We start from the raw sequence: 6,000 nt of genomic DNA on the forward strand, positions 1-6,000 counted from the left end.
AACACATCATTAAACTAATTTCTCTATTTTGAGGTTTTTCAGATTCTGGGTACTATATATAACCTCTCTGAACTCAACCTTTTATAAAACGAGGGCAACAATTCTTTCCTTATGGGACAGTCATGATAATTCAATGAAATAGCCTATGTAAAGCATTTTACACAGTGCCTGCCAGGTAATAAGTGCGTGGAAAGTCATCTGGTTGTTATCATAATCATTGCTATTACTTGAATAACAAGAAATGCCATTCAAGGTGGGGAACTTTGTAGGGTATTGCAAATTCCTCTTCCCAGAAATTCAACTGTAAAACCGAGGTGTGGCTCGTTTTCTTCCTTTCCTGCTGTGTGGTCCTTTAGCCCACTTACTTACAGGGCATCCGTGGCTGACATTTTTGCTGGCGTGTCTATGCAAAGCTGTTCTCATTAGTTGACATTGCTTTGGAAAATGGCTGCCACTGTAATCTTCCCCATTAGTAATGAGAATATCAACTTATGTTGAAAAATTTGATTCAGTCTATGAATATAAACAGACCTGTTCCTAATTCAGGAAGCCTCCTGATGGGCTTTGGCCAATCATCCCTGGAGTTTCCAATAGCGCCTCCCGCACAGTCCCTCCTCTTACCTTCCCCTGGTGCTAAATCAGATTCCAGTTGAAGTCACAGATAATGCAGTTGGGCCTGAATGGACCTGCTGGCCACTTGCATAAAAGAATCAGCTGTACCAAAAACAATTTTGCAGTTTTCAAAGGGAAATGGAATTACAATTCCCATTTGTTTTCTCAGAGGGCTGATCCCCTTGTTCTCTGGATCGAGTTAAACATACGACTTACCATCATCTTGCTTCCATTAGATGACCTCAAAACTGAATGACTTCCCAGGACAAAGAAAAATCCCCAAGCCAGGCGCCACCTATTTCTTCTCCAACATCATCTCTTTCTGAATAATTTCATCTGTCCACACTTGCCTCGCTCTTAGCCTGTAGCTCTGGCATTATTCTCTGTGACTAACACTGTCTGCCTCCTTGAAACACTTCGGAATCCTCAGATGATCAGGAAGGACTTTGCATCCAACAGTTGTGTCCTTTTTGCAATTTTAGCCTGTTTTCTTGTACCCTAGCTTCAGGGACAGTGGAGGTGAAATAAATTTCTAGGCTCAAGATGGAGCCGTTGCTGCCCAGGGTGACATGTCAGCAAACCAAACTTCTGTGTTCTTGTAAGTGCTCTGCTTGATCATAAATGCGGAAAATCCATTCAGTCAAGCCCCAAATGCCAGGCCAACTCTGGGGTCTACACTTATTTCCTCATCCCTTGATCTTTCTAAATTAGGTCAGATATGCAACCCCAGCCAGTCGTGCCCTGTTTCCTGACTGATTCTTCGAACTCTTTATAAAACGTGCTCCTGCCCCAGATCCCTTGGGAAAAGTGCCTCACTGCTTGTGAGGTCTTCTACTCCCACTGCCCAGGGATTATTTCCCCTTCAATAAAGGGCATGAAACTCATCACATGTTGTTATAGTTTTGTCTTTTGACAGTAGATAACGGCTAGACCTCTTCCTTTTTAGAATCATGTCTCCTTTCAGAGAAAAGCCCATCCCAATTGCGTCTTCCCTTTATTTTTATTAAAAAAAAATTTTTTTGGAGTGTAGTTGATTTACAATGTTTTGTTACTTTCTGCTGTACAGCAAAGTGAATCAGTTATACACATACATATATCCACTCCTTTTTAGATTCTTTTCCCATATAGGTCATTACAGAATATTGAATAGAGTTCCCTTTGCGGTACCGTAGGTTCTTATTAGTTATCTGTTTTATATATAGTAGTGTGTGTATGTCCATTCCGATCTTCCGATTTATCCCTCCCTGCTTTGTACTTCCCTTGAATTAACAGTTCAAGGGAATTGTTGATTAAACAATTCAATGTTTAGTCTCTCCTCCCGATGCCATGGTCCAACTTGGCATCTTGGATGGTGATAACCCTTGTAATTGGCAGAGGTTAGAGACTTTTCCTGAAACCAGCGGGCACTCTTGGAGCTCTCATCTGGGTCTGCTTCAATTTCAAGTACTCTATGAGGGCTCAAGAAAATAAGAAGAGAATTGGGGAAAAAATGGAGTAAGCCTCTTGTCTGATTCTTCCCCACCCCATAAAAGATGGGTGACGATCCTATAGAGGAGAAAAAGCTGAAATCAAAGCCCACCGAATGTCCACCTGGACGTGGAGAGTAGCTTATCAGGGATCTCAGTGCCCAGGGGAGGAAGAAGTCTCTGCTTGGTTCTCCAAAGAGGTCCGCTCGGATTGGTCTCCGTACAGCCCCAAACAGAGCTGCTGTAAAGCTCAGTGGGTCTCACATTTTCCACACAGGGTTCACCTTCATGCTTGTTAAAAATGTGGGTTCTTGAGCTGTACCCCAGAGAGGTTGTTCCTGAAGTGGATTTCTTTCTGCATTGAAAATCTCTAAATCTTAATATCTGATATGTCCCCACTAGAAAATTGGAGGCTGCTATGATCTTTTGATTTTTCTTATAAAAAGGAAACCAGGGGAAGCTACCTAATAACCACACTCTGAGTGGAAGCATCCTGTTAACAGAAATTCCCTAGACCCCTGTTTATCAAAGTGTATTCCACAGACTACCTGCATTGGAATCATGGAGGTGCATATTAACAATGCAGATTCCTGCTTCTCACCCTCTGACCTGCATCAGAATTTCCCTATCCCAGGCCCAGGAATCTGTACTTTAACAAGCTTTACAGGGGATTTTTGAAAAACTCTATAGCTTGGGAACTGCTTCCCTAAAAAGCAAAGTCTTCTTAGTAAACTGTTGGAGATGGAGCTCTGGGGCATATGGGGCTGAGTCTGCTACAACTTGATGGTGAAGGCCTCACCCCTGAGCTGCCAGGATCCAGGCTGAGGTAGGGAAAGGTTTCTAAAAAATTCAGGTGGAATTTCAGGAGCATCTCTAGGAGGTGTGTGATGTTGGGCAGATTTCTTAATCTTTTTTCATTGAAGTATAGTTGATTTACAATGTTATGTTAGTTTCAGGTATACAGCACAGTGATTCAGTTATACATATACATATATTCTTTTTCAGATTCTTTTCCCTTATAGGTTATTACAAAATATTGAGTATAGTTCCCTGTGCTATACAGTAGGTCCTTGTAGTTTATTTTATATATAGTAGTGTATATATGTTAATCCCAAACTCCTAATTTATCCCTCCCAACCCCTTTTCCCTTCGGTAACCATAAGTCTATCTTCTATGTCTGTGGGTCTATTTCTGTTTTGTAAATAAGTTCATTTGTATCTTTATTTTTCTTAGATTCCACATATAAGTGATATCATTAGATATTTGTCTGACTTACTTCACTTAGTATGATAATCTCTAGGTCCATCCATGTTGCTGCAAATGGCATTATTTCATTCTTTTGTGGTTGAGTAATATTCTATTGTATATATATAGTTTCTCAGTCTATAAAATGGGATACATACTGCCTACTTCATAGAATTATTGTCAAGATTAAGTGAGCAATTGCACTTTAGATCCTTGGAACGGTACCCAAGCCACAGTAAAAACTGTGTGCATGTTAGCTGCTGCTACTGCTGCTTCTTTTATAAGTGTTATCACCATCTCCATCTCCACCATCTTGGGGGGGCAGTCAATTCTCTAAAACTCAGGGGTCAGTAAGTTATGCCCCTTTACCTGTTTTTGTCAATAAAGTTTTACTGGGTTGCAGCCAGGCTCATTCCTTTACGTTAATGTCTGTGGCTGCTTTCCAGCTGCAACAGCAGAGTTCAATAGTCACTACAGAGACCACTTGGCCTGCAAAGCCTAAAATATTTATTCTTTGACCTTTTCAGAAAAAAATTACCAACACTTCCTCTTCTTTGAAACCCGGTGAATAGGCTGATTGCCTGGAGGAAGAGCAAAGGCAGTTGTGTTAGAGGTTAACAGCCGAGGGCAGAGTTCTGTGAGTGAAGCGGAAGGAACCGGCATCTAGAAAGAGGGTAGAAAGTGGAGGAAGCAGAGGACACTCCTGAGAAGGGGTTGGGGTGAGAGGACGCTGCCAGCCTCCTACCTCAGTCCCAAGCAAGTCTGGCCTGGACTTCAGGAGACTGGAGTGAGTCTGACAACGCTTGGGGGAGGGTTTTCCCTCTTTCCACCTGCCGATGGCTTTCTTCTTCCAGTCTTCACTCTGCTTTCCCAACTGGTCAATTTGTAAAATGCCCTCACTGAGCTCAAAACACATCACTACATCCAATACCTTTGAAGAGTGCTGTTTTACTGTATTTCACCCAATGCGATCACCAATTGTCTACTATATTCCAGGCACCAGGGCAGATACAGAAAATAAAACACGGACCTTGCCCCGTGGAGTGCCTAATCTATTTTTTAACTGCAAAGCCATAAGCCCTTTAAACTTCAGGCTTGAGGCTTCAGCCTTGCTCACTTGACGCCCTGGGGCAAGAAATGCCTGGGGTTGCAGGTAACTGGTAACTAATTAACACCTCCGATCAAGATCATAAAAAGAAACTTACCAGGAACAAATGTATCTGCTGAAGACCTATGCTCCCACTCAGAGGCTCCACTGAACAAAGCAGGTGCTGCGCTGCGTCCTTACTGCCTGACTTTTGCCAGGAGGCTGTGTATGTGGATAGAAAGAGCTATAGGTTACGGGGTGCTTCCTATGTTTCTGGTACCTGTGGTTTGCACTTGTTGTCTCATTGAATCCTTACATTCGACCCGTGAAGTAGGTACCACTCTTTTTTTTTTTACACGTGGAAAGTGGATGCTCAAAATGCCACACCTGGTTGGTGGTAGATGTGGAACTCTATTTCTTATCCATCAGATTCCAAAGTCACCATTAGAGTATATTGTGCAGATAAGGCTAAGAAGGAAGGGAAAGATAAAAGCTCCTCTGGATGGAAGCAACCTAAATATCCATCGACAGATGAATGGATAAAGAAGATGTGGTGTGTGTGTGTGTGTGTGTGTGTGTGTGTGTGTAATGGAATATTACTCAGCCATAAAAAAGAATGAAATAATGCTATTTGCAGCAACATGGATGCACCTAGAGATTATCATACTAAGTGAAATAAGCCAGATATCACATGATATTGCTTATATGTGGAATCTAAAACAAAAAAGATACATTGAACTTATTTACAAAACAGAAAGAAACTCACAGACATAGAAAACAAACTTACGGTTACCAAAGGGGAAAGGGGAAGGAGGGAAAGTTAGGAGGTTGGGATTTACATATACACATTACTATATATAAAATAGATAACAAACAAGGACCTACTGTATAGCATAGGGTCTATACTCAATATTTTGTAATAACCTATATCGGAAAAGAATCTAAAAAATATATATATGTGTGTAACTGAATCACTGTGCTGTACACTTGAAACTAACATGACATTGTAAATCAACTATACTTCAATTAAAAATTAAAAAAAGATTTTTATTAGAATAACATTGAATATATAGACTAATATCAAAATAATGACCATCTTTATTATACTGTCTTCCCATCAATGAATATCTCATATATATAAATATATATGTATATGTGTGTATGTATAGATAGCTCTTTTTTTTTGTTGATTGCTTTATAACATTTACATATAACTCTAGTTCATTTTTATTAGATTTACGTAATTTATGATCATTTTATAGATTATTTTTATTTCTATTGTGAAATGGCTCTTTTACCTACTATATTGTGTGAACAGTTATTGCTAGTGTACAGGAATGCCATTTATTTTTATATGCTTATCTCAATATTAACTTTTTCAAACTTTTCCCTGGTCTCTGGAACCTGAGCTTTTCTGTTAAACTTAGTATCTGTCCTCAAATGGGGCAAAGACATTTTCTTTGACGACTTCAATGCTTCAGAAAATGCTACAGAACATATGTAAGGGTCAAAGTTTCTAATATGACAGCCAGAGCAACGTCCAAGTACTTATCACAAGGTGTCTTTGCTAAAATCTGTTCACTTGCAAAA

This window comes from Leucopleurus acutus (genome assembly GCF_964270905.1).
Source record: "Leucopleurus acutus genome assembly, chromosome: 10".
Taxonomy (NCBI): Eukaryota; Metazoa; Chordata; class Mammalia; order Artiodactyla; family Delphinidae; genus Leucopleurus; species Leucopleurus acutus.